Source organism: Rhipicephalus sanguineus, unplaced genomic scaffold (genome assembly GCF_013339695.2).
Source record: "Rhipicephalus sanguineus isolate Rsan-2018 unplaced genomic scaffold, BIME_Rsan_1.4 Seq5352, whole genome shotgun sequence".
Lineage (NCBI taxonomy): Eukaryota > Metazoa > Arthropoda > Arachnida > Ixodida > Ixodidae > Rhipicephalus > Rhipicephalus sanguineus.
This window is the reverse complement of record NW_023615456.1, coordinates 42,684-64,749: the sequence shown is the minus strand read 5'-3', so window position 1 is coordinate 64,749 and position 22,066 is coordinate 42,684.

Here is a 22,066-nt window from a genome sequence, read left to right as displayed (position 1 = left end):
TACTGATAGCTGCAACTCTTAAGTCTATTTGTTGTCATCTTGAACCTATAAACAGCGTTCGCTCAGTCCCAGAGCTCAACAAATATCGCCTTATTAAAAAAATTGGTCACTTTTAATCCGAGTTATTCAAGATTGGGTTGTTGCTGAAGCATTACTTCTTGTATGCCTGTATTTATTTTGCATGCAAACGAGTACGTACAGTACATCGCCCTGAAAACAGCACATCACCAAATTGAACAAATCGTCAAGAAACTGACGCGATGATTTTATTTGTAGCGACACTACTGCGGTACCTGCTCTTCCACTTTCAGATTGATGCAGCCGCGGTGTAAGTGGCTGCATCAATTCACTTCCGCTTGCACTTTATGCGAATTCCACCTCCACCTATCTACTTCTTTCAAGGAAAAGAAAATGCATACATATCCGATATCTGTGTTGCCATTAGCGAACCCACCGCGGCGTTTCAGAGGCCCAACAATTGCGGGACATGGCACAGTGCACGCGGCGGTCACGAAGGCGTCAAAAGCGAGCCGCTTTGGGAGACGTGTTTTCAAGCCTGAGAGCAGCGAAATGGCGTTGGGCCGCCGAAAACCGGTTCGTACACTGCAGCGACGTGCTCGCGAGTAAAGCACGCCTGGAGTAATATGCAGTTTGCTACATTGTAGGCAATGGGGCACGACACACCGAGGCCGGCGAGAAATTGATAGCGACTTCTGTTTTAGTCCTTCTCTGTTTCCCTGTCTTGATCGAACTTGATTGTGATCATTTTATGCCTCGGAATTCTGCGGACACCTGCGTCGACCAGCAGCGGCAACTGTGTTCCGCACAATCATCGAAAGATCGGGACGCTAAGTGAGCCTGGTTTCTGCGCTTCGGTTTTGCTTTTCTAGGCTTACGACGGCGTATCTATGCTTTTTGGCTGGAACGATGCTGCTGGCACGGCTATCAGTCGCAGCGGATTGGAATGAAGTCCTCTAGAATGCCAAGTGCTAGCAAGGGAAAGGAAACGCAAAGAAACAAGCAAATCGACAAACGTACTCTCGGTCGTTTCCCTTCGTAAGCCGGGCTTCTGTCAGACGCGATAAGCAAAGCGCGTTTAATAGCAGCGCCAGGAGTTGGTTCACGGTCGTGTTTTCGCCTGAAGCTCGAGAAGATTCAGCGTTTTCGTTAGGCGGGCTTTTCGGTCGCTAGCGTGAAATTTGATGCTCTGCTAGTAGTGACGTCTTTAAAGGCCAACTCCGGCGATTTTTTGGCCATGTCAAAGTAAGGGTGCTTTTATGTTCCTGAGGCGCTCCTGGTTACGGGCCCGATAGCAGAAATACTGGGCAAATTGGAGAATAATTTTAAATAAGCAAAAAAGCGCAACACCGAAACCGAAACCAAACCGAGTGTGCTGTCTACGTATGACGTAGATGTTGTTACGAACGAACCGGAAGTCGTGCAAGGCATGCCGGTCACGCCGGCGCCGAGTATGAAAACTGTGACAGCCGGGACGACCAGCGAAGCGCCGGCCAAACCAACGCTGTCTGTCGCCTTGTGCACAGCAGACGCTCACTGTAGCGGCAGAAGCGCCGAAGTTAGCGGTGCCCTCGGCTGCTTCACTTCCGCTGCCTTCCCAATACTGACGTCACAGACGCAATGTTGCCAATAATTGTGGGAAGCCAGGAGGGCGCTTGCAGACAATCTTTAAAATTCATTTGCAAACAATCTGCGCATGTCTCAAGCCTGTAATTTGTCATAAATGACGGAAACGTGCAAAGGAACGTACCCAGCGAATTTCATTGAGATCCATAGACCTCGAAAAATCTCCGGAGTTGGCCTTTAAAGGGATTCGATCTACTTCTAAATGTCACAGTTCTCCATGTTGCACTTAAACACCACTCAGTTTTGATGTTTCATTTTCTTCCGGATCGTTTCTGACGTTGCAGCATTTGCTGCTTCTCCTCATTTGGCATTTCTTCGAATTTCTTAAAATGTAAAATAAATCTTCTGGAGGAAGGTGGGATGCACACAAAGCGATGTTACGATAAAAAGATTTTGCTTTTAGGCAAGCATATCCTTACAATATGCATTGGCTGTTTTAACATAGAAGCAGATTTGGATAAACAATGTGCTGTGGCGGAGAAGTAAATTCCTATCATTCAAATACTGTACTAGCTGACAAAAATAAACACTCTGCTAGTATAAGGCAATTTTCGAATAATGGACAGAAAACTGAAGAAATCGAACATAACACGTCACGTAAAAGCCGTGTGTGCACTGGGGAAGACTTTATTAGTGGGGTCAGGTTTAATTTTAATCACCTAGTGCACTTTAGCATGGGTCAGAATTTCTGCGATGCCAGACTGGGAATTGCATGACGGGCAACCTAGCTTACTGAAATTCCAGTCCCCGTAACTGAACCAGTTCTTCTCAGAAATTGAACCCGCAGCTTCGTAACCAGCAGCAGAATACTATAGCCACTGAGCCATCGCGGAGGTAGAAATCCTGGTTTAATATTTGAGCTTTACTAATGATCAGTCTTGTTACTACGTTTCAGGAGCTCGGACACGGCTACTGCATTTCAATGGGGGCGAAATGTTAAACACTCATGCACATAGGTTTAGGTCTACGTTAGAGAAGTAGAAGGGCTTAAAATAAATCTCAAGTCCCTGAATACGGCGTGCCTCCTTATCATATTGCGGTTTTGGCACGTCAAACTTGAAATGAAATGTTGATGAACGTTTAAGGATATGTTCTTGCTAAGTGAATCCGAAGTCGAAAATTCAAGTCGGCTTCTATGCATTCAAAGCCATCTAGCAAAACTGCGGGAAAATCTATGCAACGCACGGAAGATCTGTGGTATAAGCAGGGGAGTGAAACTTCCTGTACCATCCATGGAACGCGATATTCGCTCGCAGCGCCGGACGAGCGCCTGGTGTTTGGGGTGGTACTAAAACATGGCGGCGCATTGCAGACACGCACTGGGGGACGCCATCTTGATGAGGACTGAGGATCCGAGTGGCGGAGGGGGGGGGGCGATTTAGCACCAAATTCAATTGGGATGCACCAGCAAACCAAATTGAGCGAGTGGAAGGCATTCGGATGGCGAGCGCGCGACCTTCTTCCTGTTGCGCAACCCGCCACATGATCAAAACGGCAATCGTTGCGCTCTGATTGATGAAAGGCCCGTTTCCCGGGCACAAGTTGGACCAAATAAAGAGTTTCATCTTGGACACGCCGACTGCTTCCTTCGTCGACGCACGACGCCATGACAATATGTTGCAGCCAAAACGGTAAAGTATGGTTCACACCTTTGACATAGAAGATATTCATAAAGTACTGGCACAGCGTGCTTTTCGTTCTTTCCGTCTTTTGCATTCTTTACTGAGGAATGCAAAATGCTGGTCATGCACTGCAGTTATACGCACACAGAACTAATCAAACAATTTCACTATGACGTGTGCATACTTTGTTATATTTTTCTCGTGGAAGTTTTAGTTATAAGTGCCCTGTCCTTCTGTCGCAGGCTTCATCTGTCACAAATCGCCGGGGACGAATGTAAAGAACACCCTGGCCCCACTTCTGTCGAGGAAACCGAAGTCGGCTGAACAGCCGAAGATGGGTGGTGCTACCAACAGCGAAGGACTGGGATTGTATATAATATGCAAGTGTATGAACTATCACGTTACGCTAATTTAGCACCAATTGCATTCACTAGTGTTGCAATATTGTAATGTTAGGAAAGGGAAAATCGACAATCACCGGTTTGTAGCACGAAGCCACAAGGAAATCTATTCGGGTTTCTCAGAAATAAAGCTTCTTAGTCGCCAAAAAATTCGTCCTGCTCCGAGGTTCGCACCCGGGACCAACAACCACCCGTTCTTAACCCTTCCGCCACCTTGCGAGATTCCGCGGAACTGATTTGCAATATTGTAATGTTTGTGCACAATTGAATCAAGTGAGTGCTGGATAAAGCTTGAGCAAGCCGGTAATCACGTATTTTGGTGGTATTTATAGGGCACACATTCCACAACAAATTGTGATCTGCTCCTTTACTGACGGTGCATGCAGGTCCTTGAAACGATTGAAAAGTTTTGAAATTGAAAAGTACAATTTCAAGGCCTTTGAAAAAGCTGGAATTGGTTTCTTTCCTTGAAAACCCTTGAAATTTCTTGGAATATCGTGTCTAATAGAGTAATTGCTTTTTGTCATCGGTAAACGTTCGTCAAACAAACTGAGGGAACATGTCGTGCTCAGTGATGGCTCCGCTACTGTGTTTACCTGGCTTGCAGCATTGGTTGACCTACCATTCATTTCGTTTCCGCAACTGTCGGCCCGCCTTCTGCCCCTTTCTCTTAACTTGGCTCCTTGTGATTCGAGTTTACTTCCAGCGTTGATGCTAATTTCTCCTCTTCTGTTGCTAGCTCTCTGCGTGTGATAGATCTATAGCTCAACAAACATCCACTGTCCTAGTGCAAGCAAACTCCAAAAAAAAAAAAGAAGTTGGTGCTATGTGCTAGAATGTGAGTACTTCTGGCTAAAGCTGTTGGCATTGCTGCTCAGGCTTAGTGGTTGGCTCCCATGTGGTACTTTTTTGTTGCACTTTTGTGTATACAAAAACCATAACTTTATTTGCTGTTAGACGTTCTTAAACTGTGCGAAATGACCAGGACATAAGCAAGAAAACAATCAGAACACCACGGGTGCAGATCACCACAACTACCAATCTGCGCTCGTGGTGTTCTCAGTGTTTTCTTGCTTGTGTCCTGGTCATTTCAGATGGTTTAAGAACTCCTAACAATGAACCAACTAGCCTACCATAACAAAAAAATTGACTTTATACGTAGAGGATATTTGCTAAGTTTACTGCTCTACTGGCATAAGTCCAATTTTTCATTTGACTAAATCCTTCTCAAAACCCCAAAACAGAAGCTTGATCACTGTATGCAGTCAAAAATGTATTCAACGATCAAATTGTAAAAATGTGGGAAAAAATTTTGAAGCGGTCAATACCATTTGGTTATTTAGCAGGTCAGTGCTTGCAAAAAGTAGAAGCGTCGTACATCACCTTCATAAAGCTGAACAGTTTCCCAATCACTGAAAAAATCAGATGGGGGAAATGAACAAAATTACTTATCTAATATAAAAGATGTCCCAGCAGCTCCATTGATGCTGTGAAGTTTTGTGCACGTTAGGAACCTAACGTTATCAGGTAGAGTATCGAACTCATTATCTCAAGGTTGTAGATTTGGTCCCTACACGCCGCAAGTTGATTTTTCATCCACTTAAACTCCTTTACATTTATGTAACAATTACTACGCTGTAGCTAAAACCTACAGATGATGTCCTTTACACCTTCATTGGCTTTACTGTGTGTAGGTTCTCATTTGGTTGAATCCCACTTTTGTATTTAGAATGCATAAAGCTGCCCGTATCATTTTGGAAACTTTGTTACTGCATGAAAGTGGTAGTTGCGATGCTGCTTTGCGTCCTCCAAAAACCTTCGATAGGAATCCTTGTAAATCCTTGAATTTCGGCTTTCAAACCTGTATGAGCTCGTTTCACTCCTTCTGTACATTTTCCCCGTAGTGTACGTGCCCTGTCAGCAGTGTTTGTGTAATTTTTTACCTTCTGATACCTCTAGTGGTCTAAAATTTTATTTTGATTTATTGAAGCGGCGCTTCGCGTAGTGTTTAACCTATTTTGTCAAGTTGGATGCGGTTTGCACAATACAGTGGCAAGTTCTCTGCTATGTCAAACCAAAAATATTTAGAAATGTGAACAAAAATTGCCTGCTTAAAAATAAATATTTTACCTAGAAAACTGCGTTCTCTTTTTTATTCCTAAGTTGCTCTGAAACTCGGCTAGTGTCTAATAAAACAAGCTAGTAGATGAGAACAGACGTTCATGGCAGTGTTAATGTGTTGCTGCTTGGCATGTTCCCTGGTGTCGCCAGCCTCGGGTGTAAGTATAAGTGTCCTTTACTCAGATGCGTTTGCACCCTCCAAACACTACCTGAATGGATAGAGGGAGGCATCTATATTCTGCTAATATATTTCTTGCGTGAGTATCTGTTGGTAGTGGAGACTGGTGTAGAGCATTATCTGTGAGAGGCTTGGAGATATAATACAGATTTGAGCAAGTTCTAAACATCACCTCCTTTGCTGCCCCTTACAGCGTGTAAAAAGCAAGCAGTGTACGCATAAACTATGTTGCTAAAGGTTTTATTCCAGCTTACCGCAAGCTGAAGCTATGTTGCCTAATTGAGATTATTGTAGCTTTGAAAGAATAGGCAAATGAAAATGTAGGCACTTCTCTACTGCACGCCCAAGGTGACCTAGCTAGGCCTGCAGTACACATGTACTTGCATTTACGTGAAGTCGTTCTCCCAAAGCAAGAATGATATCGGTTAGGCTCGTAGCTTCAGCCATGTTTCAATGACCTTTCACTCTTGAAAGTCACTCTTTCAAGAACATTTCAGTTTGACATTCACTTTTTTTAAAATGAAAAATCAATATTGGGCAGCTCGATGGATTTTCGATGAAAAGTCGCGAGCCAATTTTCAGTACTGGTCAACAATTCCTCAACGATATTTGGGCAGTAAGGGTGGTCACGCCGCACACCACCGGTTTGAACTCTGCCATAAGATGCTTTGCATCTAAAAGAGAAGTACGTTGAAAACAACACTGAAAAGGTTTCGGGACACTTCACTTATAGACGGTGCTTTTGACTTCCGTTGAATTTCGGCCTCTTAAGTGAGCGTGGTCTTCGCAAACTATTGCTTACTCGTATGATTTCAGTCGTCCAAAATGGTTGCCCATTGCAGCCATCGACTGGACGGTGAATGAATAAGTAAATAATATCTCGTTCTGGCTCATACCCTCTATATATCCTTATATGTGCGCTTATTCAATGAAAACGAGAATATACGGTAGAATCTCGTTGATACGATTCAGCATAAAACGTTTTTCGGTCTGACACGTTTTTCTTTTTATTCCCGGCCAACGTCCCCAGGAAATGATGCATTTTTCATGGGTTTAATGGAATCACATTTTTGCCCAAAATTGGATAATACGGCCACGACTCTGGATCTTGACCGATATATCCAGCAATTCTACGTTTATTCTTGGTATACGAGCTCAAACGATGACACATTCGAAGCCGGAGAGAACCATGGCGACCGGTGTTGAACAGCAAGCGACGCACTCAAACACTTGGGCGCACTTCGCAGCATCGTCACGAATGCAGATCTGAGTGAGTACACCGCGGCTTCTTTTTCTAACTTCTCAGAAGAATTTACTCCTAGACGTGGGAAACAAGAAAGTGCAACGCAAACGGACCAGCTGTACTGCACCGTTGCTCAATAAAAATGAGCCGCTGACAGAGTATGCATATTTTGATTATGGGCGCAAAACAGCGCAGCCGACAGGAAGGGACAGAAGAGGACACAGAGCGCTGAACAGCGCTCTGTGTCCTCTTCTGTCCCCTCCTGGCGGCTGCGCTGTTTTGCACTCATAATCATGTTGTACCAACACGCCCAATCCTACAGTCTTCTAAGATGCATATTTTCCTCCTTTTTTTTAACCTGTTTGGTAAATACGATATTTGTGTCATGCGTTTTATTTTCTGGTTCCCGTGAAAAACGCATCAATAAGACTCCACTGTACTGCGTTGTAAAGGACTCCGAAAACCACCGTGCGTCAGAACAAGGACGACACCTAATGTGAGGACTCCAACCTCAGCAGCGATTGGCGTGCGGCTCTGGGTTACTCAACTTGCCTCAGTTTCCTTCCTATGCCCATCAACGACGCCTTTCAATTAGCGGCGTGATTACAAAGCGTTTGTGCATCCATTATGAGCCACTCTATTCCGGTTGCTTACCCACTGTGGTGCTTTAGAAAGTCAAATTATGCCTAAAAGGGCTTGTAGCATAGCGCGCAAACAAACGAGGACACAGAAGTACTACAAGTGTTCGTGTTGTACTTCTTTTGCGTCCTCGTTTGTTTCCGCGCTATGCTACAAGCCATTTTACGATGAACCAACACGCGCATATTGGTACCCTTGTCAAATTATGCGATGTCAGTTATCCAAGCTTCCGCGCGCGTTCAGATTTTAGGCATTATTTTGCCGTCGAAACATTGATGGCTTGTGCGCTTTCTACGCATAAGGCTTAGATAGAAGCGGAAACCGCTCAACTATAAAAAAGAATGAGGCTTACCCAAACTAACACTGCACTGGATCACACTCTGCCCATAGAGTTTACTGCAATTTTCACAGTCGCCCCATAGAGTTTACTACAGGAACTGTGGCGCTGCGATCGTCCAGCTCCAAAGGGGACGTTAATCACCCTTACAACAAAATTTTATTGATAAATTATTGAAACGCCATTGGTCAATGTTGACATATTGTATTGAGGAGTAATTGTCTGTTCGTTAAAGAACCATTGAGCTCGTTGATTTTTATTGATCTATTGAAACTTGGCCACTGAAATGTTGCTGAAATTCTGTTTACGTATGAGGTGTTGCATTCTAGTAGAGAGTATACTGTGCATTGAGAATTCACTGTGATGGTTCTGTTGTATAGGTATGAAGTAAAAAAGTGAAGCAGTATTTATATGTTATGATGTAAATACGTTATACCAACCATGTTTTAAAAGTTGGTGAATTGTAAACATATAGTTGAAAATAGGCTACCTCAATATGTCACTGCCCCAGTTCAGTGACAGCTTAGACGTAACTAAAAAGCACATCGCGCTTTTTGTTAAGATGACGTTCAAATTTCAAGGTGAGCCACTCAGGTATTGCAAGTCTTAAAGGGCCCCTAAACCACATCCGATATTTTTTCAAACATTACAAGCAAACGCGCGCATCGTGTGCAGAATGCCGTCACGATCAACGATGCCACACGTGGCAGCGCTACATGCCGCGGGCACGCCACATATTCCAAGAAACAATTTTTTCTACTATCCGGGCCCTTTCGGTCTGCCTAGTGACGTGTGTGACGTCAGCGTGTTGAGTCTGTGATGCGGTATGCAGGCGATGCTGCGATTGGTCGAACAAGAACCCACGACTTCCGGTTAGTCTGCAAGCAGCTGCCCGCGCCCCTTGCTGTTCTTCGTCGCGTTGTCCGCTTGTGTACGCTTGCGAATCTGCAACTACGGCCCGTAACGCAACTGCCAAATCGCTAGCGTACCAGCACAGTCACGCCTCGCAGTCTGAAGAGCTGCGCGGACTGAATCCGACAGTGTTTTGCGATGGCGTTCACGCATCAGGGCTTGGCTCGTCAGTGATGACAGTATGTCAAGTGAGATTTGGAGGGGCACTGGGCGAGGAGAACAAAGCGGCTTTGGCAGAGGCGACGAGCAGACGAGTGGAGGGTAGCGAAGGAAAGAGTAAAACGAGCGATGGCAGCGTTTCGATCATGAAACGCGTCTAACTCCGCAATTACGGCACCGTTTCGAAAAATTCTCATGGCTACGTGTTCGTTGTAGACTCGAGCAAAAATGTCAAACCACAACTACATTTGGACCTCTGGGTGGTTTGGGGCCCTTTAAGCGTTACCCATCTTCTGTGTATGGACTCCTAGAAATACATTATCTTAAGAATTTACTTTCACGAACATGAAACAAAACATGTATAGAACTTTCCAGAACTGCACTAGCAAAACCCATTTATTGCCTGCTGTGTGTGAAAAGGCGAAAACTCGATAAAACCATACGGCTACAGAGTGGCGAACATGCTAAGATAAAGCAGGCGGAAGCGACGTGCGAGAGAACTTTTTTGCTGTATCTGCTGAAAGGTGCAAGACCTGAGGAGGGAGAAGGTTAACATATATGGGAAACGCTAAGCCGCATGTTTGAAAGCGCCTCGAAACAGTCGAGGCGAAGTAATATTATGGCACTAGAAAGACGCCCAAGACACCCCAACTCCTCTCTCACACATTCGAAGCTATACTAGAACAGCCAATCCAAGCTATCGCTTCATGGAAAAATACTGTGCAGGAAGACACGGCTCTGCTGATATAAACTTTCTCTTATCCACAAAATTGCGGTTCTGACCCAATAATGTACACGACGCATGCCGTAATTTCTACCAAGTCATTAGTTGGCACAGGCAGCTTTGCAGAGGAAAAATAGTAGTACGTGCAGCGGCGTACGTTTGTAAACAGCAGAGGTAGTAATAAAATAAAATGAAAAGGAAATATATTCGCCGGTACATCACTTTCCCCTGACAGCTCACTGCGGTGAGATTTGAGATACATGGTTCTATCGACACCGTATATTCGCGCCCTCCTCGCTCCCCTTTCCATACATATACTCGTATATAGAAGCTTTCATGTCAAGCCATTTTGTTACTGGCACGCGTACACGGCGGTACATGAATGACGCCTACACTCTTAAAAAAAAGAGAGTCAAAAGGGAGTCACGTCTGCTTGACTCTCTTTGTGGCAGCCGATGACCACCTTTTTTTCTAAGGGGAGTCACAATGCTCTGGTCGACGCTCCTGAATGAAATAGATGACTCCCTTGCTCCAAGGGAGTCAGTGATGGTTCTGCATATACAGGGTGGGTTTTTTTTTAAAAGAAAGCTTCACTGGCTGCGACCAAGATACAGTTCGCTGCTTTGGCTTGTGGTATACCGAAAAATTTTGGTTGAGAATATATAACATGGGATCGTAAAATGTGGAATTACGCACGTATTGTGTTATGGCTTCAGTTACGATATTGCTGAAACGGCGCTTCGAAAACGTCTACAAGTAAACAGGGTTCTTAAAAAACCTTGCCCCCAAGCGAAACATTGAGAGTTATGACAACGTTTAACAATGGCAGCGCTGACAAATTTGCGAATCTTCGCACGTTTGCAAGCGAGGTTTGTAGATTCCTACGACAGCATGTATGGCAGAAAACATACATTTATTAGTGAAATGGACGTGCATGGTGTTGAACGCACTGGCGATCGGGAACACATCTAACTCGACGGCCGTAAAAACATGTGCCGTAAAGCTGGCATGATAACCGCGCAGACCGGTTATCAAGGCGACGCTTTACCGCGTCTCCTAAAGAGCGGCAATACTACCAGAATTATAGCGCGCGTGGTCATCATTTCTGCCCGCCACAGCTAAACTATATCTTCACGATAATCCGCGCGGGCCACCAAATCGCTCAGCAAACGTTGAGCACAGCTAGGCACGCACACACGGCCTCACCGCACTCTCCCTAGCCCCTAGAGCAGGGGATGCACGTTCACCTGCGCCCCCTCCCACCGTACAGCCCTTACAGACACACACAGGGCACGCTTCGCCTCCTCCACCCTGATATTATTCAATAGAGCTTTAACTATGCATGGATGTGTGTTCTATAGCACAAAAACAAAACCGAAACCATGTAGGCGTTCGTGGAGGCTACTTTAATCCAAAGCCGAAGCCACCAACCCACCAATACGAGACAGCCATTTTGGCGTCGTTAGACTGGTTAGACGGCATGGACGGCATTGTTCGTGATCCGTCTCGTTATGGTCGTTCTTTAGTCCGCCAGAATAATCTGTGTCGTCAGGCGTGATTGCAAGTGATTGTTTTGCGTGACTTTCTTCGTGCTATGCATTCATGGCGTAGTATCGTATCGTCGGCTCGCTCTTGCCGTGTCTGGCTGATCGTTTTGCGTGACTTTCCTTCTGTGCTATGCATTCGTGGCGTAGTATCGCGTCGTCGGCTCACGCTTGCCGTGACTGGCTGAAGCAGTGTCACTCAGTGTTTGGGAAAAGCAGCCTCCGGACGGAGAAGTCCCTGCAGTAAGCTTCGTTTCGTCGTGAACTTGCCTGAGCAAGATGGCAGCGCATGACGGATCCCAGTGGCACCGACAGACGAAGCCTGTGGACGACGCTCCTACGGTCGTTATAGATTTCAGGTGAGTTCTGCCGGCTTCTGCCTACAACCCTTTTATTCGCTTCACACGTAGCTTTGCCACTTGTCTTTTTGATGTTCCAGTTGCACGGATTTTGCTATCGTGTTTCAATGGCTTGGCAACGACGAAAACCGCACTGGACTATCCAGTAGCAGGTAAAACGGAGTGGTGCGCGCCAATATCGTGTTTCCTTATTCCATACATGCCAGAAAAACATGAAATTGCGAGTTGAAATCTCGGTTGCAAGTCGAGTGTGGTGACACGTAGAGCAACGTTGCACCGATATATATTTGCAGGGTAAGTAAGATCAGCTGATCAAAATCAATCTAATGCACCCGGCCCGAACATGCCTGATATCCAGATCATGATTTTGGCTCGTGAAACTCTAGAATTTAGTGTTTCTTTCCTTTGCTACCCAGACGTTGAAACACGTTTAATACGTACTTATTCGCTGCATATTCGAACTTCTCGCCGTGTTTGCTTGTTTGTTTGTGTGTGTGTGTGTGTGTGCGCGCGCGCGCGCACGTGCGTCCGTGCGTGCGTGCGTAACTGCTATAAAACTCATGCAATAGCTTTTGTAGCACGGTTTCATTTAATTGAAACAGTGGTGACTTGATCTTATGGTGCTAAAAATTATCATGCAACAAAGGTAAATGTGAGTTCACTTCAAAGTTGTTTTTTTTTTTTGTCCACAAACTGCATACGAGCATAACCTCATCCTCCTGTGATACTTGCTTTGTCTAATGTGGTGTGGTGCTAGTACCTAATAGTAAACACAACACCGGCTAGTAATAATGGCAGTAAACATACTGCTCAAACGCTGTGTTGCGTGGATATTGGATGCCTTTGTTATACCAGCTGTGGTTCAGTTCGTTATTATTTTCAACACTAAGATACAGTCTACAGTGATGTTGTGGGCAGTGGACAAAAATCCTTTAAAATGGACTTGGAAGCGTTACGCTGCGAAGCCCAAGCACGCGGGTTCTATTCCTGACCCCGGCAGCTGCATTTAGAAGGGGGCGAGATACAGAAACTCCGATGCCCTCTGATTTGTGCACGTTGAAGAACTCCAGGTAGTTGAAATTAATCCGTGATCTCCCACTATGTAGCACCGCTTAATAGCATTGTGCTTTTCGCTCATAAATCTCTAGCAATTATTACTTCGTCATTATACCTCGAAACACTCACTGTATCCTATTTGAATTCTATTCGCCCTAGTCTGCAATGAATATTTAGCACTTTTTACAGAAGGGTACCTCATTTGACATTCTTTTACAATGCACCTTAATTGTCCCAATTTCGTGCCATAATCAGCTGTTGTTTTTAATATGTATATAAGTCACTTCAGCACTGTTCCTTTTTGTTTGACCGCTTCTCATCACCTCGATTGTTTGAGGTTTGAGGTGATGTTTGTGCTGCACAGTTTGCCCGAGTTTGCTCCCAACCCTCTATACTGGTCAACGCTGGCTGGTGGGTTGTCCTTCCAGACAAACGGAAAAACGAGACCTTTGCCTGTTGATATAGATCTGAAGAAAAAATGGCACATTAGGCCTTTAGAATAGCTGCACCTTCGTGCAGCTGTTCTGAAGCCAGGCACTAGAAGGGCACGCTCACAATGATGCGACAGAAAGAAGGCAGTGAAGGCAAGCCTAGTCTTGTCGTACATTCGCCATATTTCGTGTAGCTGTATACACATTTTGCCGTTTTCTTCGTTAAACTAATAATAACATTTGGCGTTTAACATCACAAAACCACGATATGATTGAGAGACGCCGTAGTAGAGGGCTCTGGAAATTTCGACTACCTGGGGTTCTTTAACGTGCAGCCAAATCTAAGTACACGGGCCTCAAACATTTTCACCTCCAACGAAAATGCAGCCGCCGAGGCCGGGACTCGATCCCGCGACCTACAGGTCTTCGTTAAAATACTGCTAGTCTAGTGGTTATGGTGCTCTACTGCTGACCCGCAGGTTGCGGGATCGAATCCTGGCCGCCGCGGCCGCATTTTCGATGGAGGCAAAAATGGTTTAGACCCGTGTGCTTAAATTTAGGTGCACGTTAAAGAACTCCAGGTGGTCGAAACTTCCGAAGCCCTCCACTACGGCTTCTCTCATAATCTTAACGTGGTTTTGGGACGTCAAACCCCAACAATTATTATTATTATTAAAATACTGCTGCCATGCTATACAGGGTGATTTTTTTTCAGACAGTACATATCTTTTATAAAAAAATTCTATGACAGTCACGCTCCAGTAGTACTCTAGTTCGAGGCGGAAATATTCTGCCGCAACAAAAAATGCGTTGACGGGACTAATTAACAAAAACCCGTTAACTAATTTTTATTTATTGACTTGAGGGCAGTTGTTTATATTAGAAATTTGTAGTGCGTGCCACTTTATGGTATACCCATTTTTCAGAAATCATGAAAGTTTTACGTAACTCGAGATATTTATTGTGAAATTTTAAGGGCTAAATCAAAACTGATCGTGTCCGGCACACAGAAAACGCGGTTTTTCTGTTACGTCAGACCGGAGCTGCCCGCGACAAGGGAGTGACGAAATTTGAATGAAGGCACGTCGTGGTCGTACCTTTTCGTGAAAACTGGCAAGTCATCTAACTTGTGTCAGCGGATCGCCTTACCTTTGCATGTGGCGTTTGGTGCTCATTTGTTTCTTTCGAGATGCGCGCATCCGAAACGGCAGTAATATCAACCTTTTCTTTCTATGTTTACAGATAAGTACCACACATCGCGCCCAAATAATAAGCTGTTTACTTGTGTATTTCTGAATGCTTGCAGATTTTCCTGATCACATTCTGCTTCGGCCCACCTTCATTAAACTATCATCACCTTCTTTTCACGTGTATCTCCGAGCTTACGTAACAGAGAAGCGACGTTTCCTGCACGTCAGGCGCTATCAGTTTCGATTTCGTCCTTGAAATTCAAGGATGAATATCACGAATTACGTGCAACTTTCGCGATTAAAAAAAAAATGTGTATGCCATAAATTGGCACGCGATACAACTTTCTAATATAAACAACTACCTCCAGGTCAGGAATTAAAAGTTAATTAATGAGTTTTTGTTAATTAATCTCTTCATTGCCATTTTAGTTGCAGCAAACTATTTCCTTCTTGACATAGAGTGTGTGCGCGAAAACATCTTGAGCGTGACTATTATACAATTTTGATAAGAAATATGCGTTCTCTAAAAAAACATCCTTCTAATTGTACGGAGGTCATGCAGCGGAAACAGTTGCAGCTGGCTGAGGGAGTAACAGACCCTCAAAGTACAGCAAAGTTAATGAGTATCCCTGGTTTTGTTCATTGCCATGACACTTCATGGAATCTGGTGTGTGAGCGCTGCCCTTGTCAGATTAAAAGGTGATCGATCTGTCTGTCATCATGTGTTTATTTTTGTGCACTTGACTATTTCAGGTTGCTTCAAGACTGCACATTGAAGCTCTACAGCTGCATTTGACCAGGAAGCCTCCTTGGAAACTTCGTGTCTCGAGGTAGTCAAGACGTGTCCAAGAATTCGGAATAGCCACGCTTAAGGTCTGGCCGTGAGTGGTCTCGAATCAGTGCAACCTGCTGTCCTTTTCGCCAGAATGCCACCTGACCCTGACATGGTCTGGGAACACGACACTGCCAAGCTCATGCACGCAAGCTGTGTCACCTATTGGGGTCCTGTATCTCAGATGACTACATGAGAATCCTGTACTACATGCGAACTACACATGTTGCATGTTTTGCGCTGTATGCCACATAAAATATGTAATGGATGTCGCAAAGAAGTGCTTGATGGCTGGCCATTGATTCCTATTCATAAAAACTGACTGCTGGCTATGCTAATGTTTATGCCAGGTCTAGTATATTGCCGCATTTGACAGTAATGAACGATGTTAGCGAAACTATTGCTTTTCATATCTCACTCATTCTGACAGTAATGTGTCTCGCTGTATTTCTGGACGGTGTTTCTGTATTTCAGTTCTGTACAGAACTCTCCATACCACCGCTAAATATATATATTTATATATATCATACCTTATATATATAAGGTACTTGACACACGACGTACGTTTTAGCATTAGCATAGTGCTAAAACGTACGTCGTGTGTCAAATGCCTTCCTACAGTATCAGGACCTCCGTGATCTTTCTGTAGCTCTTATATTTAAGGGTCATTCCATGCCAAGTGTCCCAGACGTGGCGCTCGCACATCGCAGATTTTGCTGATAAAATTTGTGCCTTTTTCCTGTGCCACATGGAGTATTGTGGCAAAACATTCTTGCTCGAAAAAATTTTTGACGGTCCTGGCACCCCCTCGAATTTCGCTTCTATTTATTAAACTGTACCTAATAGAAAAATGTGTATAAAATCTACTTTTGTGTGTTGAGCTTCTAAACTGCGCTTGCGCTATCGCAGAGGTTCTGTTTAGTTGTCCCATTCATTATTTCCGAATTTTTGTGTTTCACTACCAGCTACGTAGCTTCAAAAACTACAAAAATCTTCAAAGTTCGTGAATTTTTCTTGAGCTATCTGGAACTCACCCTAACCAATATTAATAATAGCCTGATTTCCAGGAAAGTGTATTTTAGTACAGAAATGTTTAGGGGTAAAATAGACTTCAGATCTTTCCGAAAAAAATTGTGAAATTAGAGAAAATGTACGATTTGTTGCATGTTTGACCATATTTTTCATACTGATGCGGTCAAAGTAAAAATCCTCGTCATGCGGCGTTTGATAAAAGACTTCATCGTTAAGTGATGAAAAAAGTCTTATCAAATCATTTTTTTGTTTTAAGGAAGAAAATAATTTTTGAATTTGGCCCTCCGAACGCGCAGTGCATTTCATTTTGTTGCCACTTCGCCGCAAAGCACGTGGTAGTCCCTGCAGCTGACACTCGTCACAGGCAACGGCCAGATGCGAGATGTATGTCAGTGGCTCGTGAGTGGTCGAAAGTCTTGTCACGTTGATGTCAGGGCGACGAGTAATGAATTCGCGTTACAATGTGAGCTTGCTTGGCGGGCCCAATGGGAAGTAAGGACGCCCGAGAGCAGCCTATGGCGTCCTTGGCACAATGTGCTAGAGGCCGTCTGTACAACACGTATACCCTGAGAAAGAAGTGTGTACAGTGTGCATTATTTCTTTCAGTATGTGTATGCTAGTTGTGCAGACGTCCCTCTAGGACATTGTGCCAATGACTCCACATGCTGCTCTCGGGCGTCCATACTTCCCATTGGGCCCTCCTAGCAAATGCTCATTGTAACGCAAATTCATTACTCGTCACCCTGACAGCGCGACAAGACTTTCGACCACTCACGAGCCGCTGACATACATCTCGCATCTGGCCGCTGCCTGTGACGAGTGTCAGCTGTAAGGGCGACCATGTGCTTTGCGGCGAAGTGGCAGCAAAATGAAATGCACTGCGCGATCGGAGGGCCAAATTCAAAAATTATTTTCTTCCTTAAAACAAAAAAATGATTTGATTAGACTTTCTTCGTTACTTAACGATGAAGTCTTCTATCAAACGCCACATGACGAGGATTTTACTTTGACCGCATCAGTATGAAAAATACGGTCAAACATGTGACAAATCGTACATTTTCTCAAATATCACAATTTTTTCGGAAAGATTTGAAGTCTATTTTACCCCTAAACATTTCTGTACTAAAATACACTTTCCTGGAAATCAGGCTATGATTAATATTGGTTAGGGTGAGTTGCAAATAGCTCAAGAAAAATTCACGAACATTGAAGATTTTTGTAGTTTTTTGAAGCTACGTAGCTGGTAGTGAAACACAAAAAAAATCGGAAATAATGAATGGGACAACTAAACAGAACCTCTGCGATAGCGCAAGCGCGGTTTCGTAGCTCAACACACAAAAATAGATTTTATGCACATTTTTCTATTAGGTACGTTTAATAAATAGAAGCGAATTTCGAGGGGGTGCCATGATTGTCAAAATTTTTTTCGAGCAAAGTGTTTGCCCAAATACTCCATGTAGCACAGGAAAAAGGCACAAATTTTATCAGCAAAATCTGTGGTGTGCGAGTGCCACGTCTGGGACACTTCGCATGGAATGACACACACACACACACACACACACACACACACACACACACACACACACACACACACACACACACGCACACACACACACACATATATATGTATATATTGAGAGAGCGTAGGCATGGGCAAGTTGGTAATTCATGTTTGACATTTTTGAGCGCGCAAAAGAACAGGGACGAAAAACGGCGCGGACACAGCGCTGACTTCCAACATATGCCTTATTTTCTACAGTGGTACATATATATATATATATAGACAACAAAAAGCAACGCACGCAGGCGCATTGTACAGGAAGGCTTCATGTAAAACCACAAATAAGTATGCATGATAGCAATCAAACAACCTGATACCGGATTTTTTTCTTCAAGAGATCAAGCGGTCATTCCTGACTACCACTATCGTCTAGTCACCCTGTGGGCCTTGCTTAGAAAGTCTAGTTCTTTTTGGATAGGTCAATTGAAGGTGCACTAATGCACATGTCCTCCCAAACTTGCAATCTTCGCCGCTTCAATTATCTCACGTGTTGTTGTGCCTGGCTCCTTCCTGTCGCAGTGCACTGCGAATACATGGGATCGCACCCACACTTCCTGCAGTGGAAAGCCAAATGTCCCACACTTCCAGTTCGCACGTTATTTGCGTGCTCACGCAGCCTGTCATTGGCACACCGTCCCGTCTGCCCTATGTATTTCTTGCCACAGGACAGCGGTAACTCATAAACGATGTTGTTCTCACATTTAACAAAGCTTTCTTTGTGCTTTTTTTGGCACCTGGGTTTTTCAGAACCACTGTAGGAGGCCTTGCACAGATTATAAAGCTTGTTTGGTGCTGAAAGGACGACTCTTACGTTGGCGTTGTTTCCTATCTTTTTCAGCCTATGTGAGACATCGTGAAGGTACGGTATGACGGCGCATTTCTGCTTGACAGGCTCCGTTTCTGGTGAAGCCTGCTCCTCACCCTCGCGAGCATGTTTGACAGTCTTGAGAAGACCCTCCGCCACAGATGTGACGACATACTGAGGAAACCCCGCCTTTTTCAGGCGGTCAGCTTGCGCCTGGAAACTACACGAACACTTGTGAGGACATGAGCGGCGAAGCGCATTCATTAGGGTTAATTTTGCAATACCCCTTTTAACTAGCTTGGAGTGGCCCGAAGAAAACAGCAGAAGCGGCTTATTGGCCCTAGGCTCGTACGACCAGCAGACCTGGTCTCGCTCGAAGAACATTCGTATGTCAAGAAAACGCAAGGCGTTGTTTTGCGGCATTTCATGCGTGACTGCAAGCGGTTGCAGGAAACGCGTGAACAGATCAGTACGTTTGAAGAATCATTGCCAAATTCGCCTGGACTTGATTCTAGAAAGACAACGTAGTCGTCTACATATCTAAACCCTTCTTTACATTTGTGCCTGTTTAGCCTTCTTACATTTGTGCCTGGTAGCTCTGTTTCTAGTTCTAGTAACAGGCACAAATGTAGAAGGTGTTTAGATATGTAGACGACTACGTTGTCTTTTAGAATCAGTCCAGGCGAATTTGGCAATGATTCTTCAAACGTACTTGATCTGTTGCACGCGTTTCCTGCAACCGCTCGCAGTCACGCATGAAATGCCGCAAAACAACGCCTTGCGTTTTCTTGACTACGAATGTTCTTCGAGCGAGACCAGGTCTGCTGGTCGTACGAGCCTAGGGCCAATAAGCCGCTTCTGCCTGTTTTCTTCGGGCCACTCCAAGCTAGTTAAAAGGGGTATTGCAAAATTAACCCTAATGAATGCGCTTCGCCGCTCATGTCCTCACAAGTGTTCGTGTAGTTTCCAGGCGCAAGCTGACCGCCTGAAAAAGGCGGGGTTTCCTCAGTATGTCGTCACATCTGTGGCGGAGGGTCTTCTCAAGACTGTCAAACATGCTCGCGAGGGTGAGGAGCAGGCTTCACCAGAAACGGAGCCTGTCAAGCAGAAATGCGCCGTCATACCGTACCTTCACGATGTCTCACATAGGCTGAAAAAGATAGGAAACACGCCAACGTAAGAGTCGTCCTTTCAGCACCAAACAAGCTTTATAATCTGTGCAAGGCCCTCCTACAGTGGTTCTGAAAAACCCAGGTGCCAAAAAAAGCACAAGGAAAGCTTTGTTAAATGTGAGAACAACATCGTTTATGAGTTACCGCTGTCCTGTGGCAAGAAATACATAAGGCAGACGGGACGGTGTGCCAATGACAGGCTGCGTGAGCATGCAAATAACGTGCGAACTGGAAGGTGTGGGACATTTGGCTTTCCACTGCAGGAAGTGTGGGTGCGATCCCATGTATTCGCAGTGCACTGCGACAGGAAGGAGCCAGCACAAACAACACGTGAGATAATTGAAGCGGCGAAGATTGCAAGTTTGGGAGACATGTGCATTAGTGCACCTTCAATTGACCTATCCAAAAAGAACTAGACTTTCTAAGCAAGGCCCACAGGGTGACTAGACGATAGTGGGTATCAGGAATGACCGCTTGATCTCGTGAAGAAAAAAATCCGGTATCAGGTTGTTTGATTGCTTATCATGCATACTTATTGTGGTTTTACATGAGCCTTCCTGTACAATGCGCCTGCGTGCGTTGCTTTTTGTTGTCTAGATATATTATTGTACCACTGTAGAAAATAAGGCCATATGTTGGAAGTCAGCGCTGTGTCCGCGTCGTTTTTCGTCCCTGTTCTTTTGCACGCTCAAAATGTCAAACACACACACACACAACACACACACACACATATATTATATATATATATATATATTTATATTATAAAATGCTTAACAAATAAGGGGTGACGTGGCTAAGGACTACGCATTATTCGCAGGATGTTGTGCCTATAGTTTAGGTGCTTACTGATAAAACAGTAGGTTGTCATTACAATGTGAACATGTATGAAATGGCATGAAGTGTTTAAAACCGATTCAAAGAATAATTTTACGAATCGCAGAAATTTCAGTTTGTTTATAGGATGAAGGCATGCAGACGTGAAAGAGAAGACACAGACAAACCAAACGCTAGCGTTTGAGCTGTCCGCATCTCTTCTGTTTCCGTGTTGCATGGCTTACTTTCTTCTAGAATCAACATTTTTGTTGTTTTACGCGAGCGGAAATTGTTCTGAGACTCATCTATATAAACTTCGAGTAGTATTTTATTTCCCCCAGAGGAATCGAGTGCAGCACTGTAAAGTTGCTACAAAAACTTGTTGCGGCTGTCATGCATCCACCACAGTGTTCCTGTTTGCGTAAACCCGGTGGAAGTGCCTTGTTGAGTAACAAGAGGTAGCGGCACCAACTTTCGTCGATTGTCAGATAAAAACCCTAATGGTGTTCGCTCTGATTTGAAGTTCTTTTGAAATTCTTGATCAATCTCTATAAAACTTGTTTAGTTTATGTGTATTTGTACGCTGATTTTGAAAATGCAAATATTTTTCTACTATTATATGTCGTGTTAAGTATATCAAACATTTCATGTGCCATGTTAGGCCTGCACGAGTTACAAAGTAAGCATATCACAATAATATGAAATGGGAACTGTATGCAACATAACCAGAATGCATGTCCTAAACCCACTTAACAATAGTCATAGTATGCTGAACATTGACCAGTAAGTGTATGTCTAGCTGGTGATTCGCTCACGAGAGTTCAATATTACGTAACTTTTAACTCAAATGGGTTTAAAACGCGAGTTCGTATGTGGGCTAGTGGGTTCATGAACATTATGCCAGAACAGCGCAGTAAACTCCTTTAAAACTATTGCATACAGTTTTTATCCCCTAACTATAGCGATATGTCGATTTACTTTGTAACTCCAAGTTTGGAAAGGCTTGCTCATCAAGACACATGAAATTTTTATGTGTAAAAACTGCGTTTTCTTCCAGATAATTGCATATTTGAAATTGCCACATAAGTAAACCTAAACTCAGCAAGTTTCATCAATATCAACCAAGAAGAAAAATAAACGCATTATTTGTTGCAGAGTGTCTCATTGAGTACCACGAAGTGGTCACACTGACTCTTGCCAGGGGAGTCATGTACACCACTGTCCTTAAGGACAACGGAGTCAAAGGAACGCTCCAGTGGGGGTCAGCGTTACCATGGCAAAGGGGTCACCC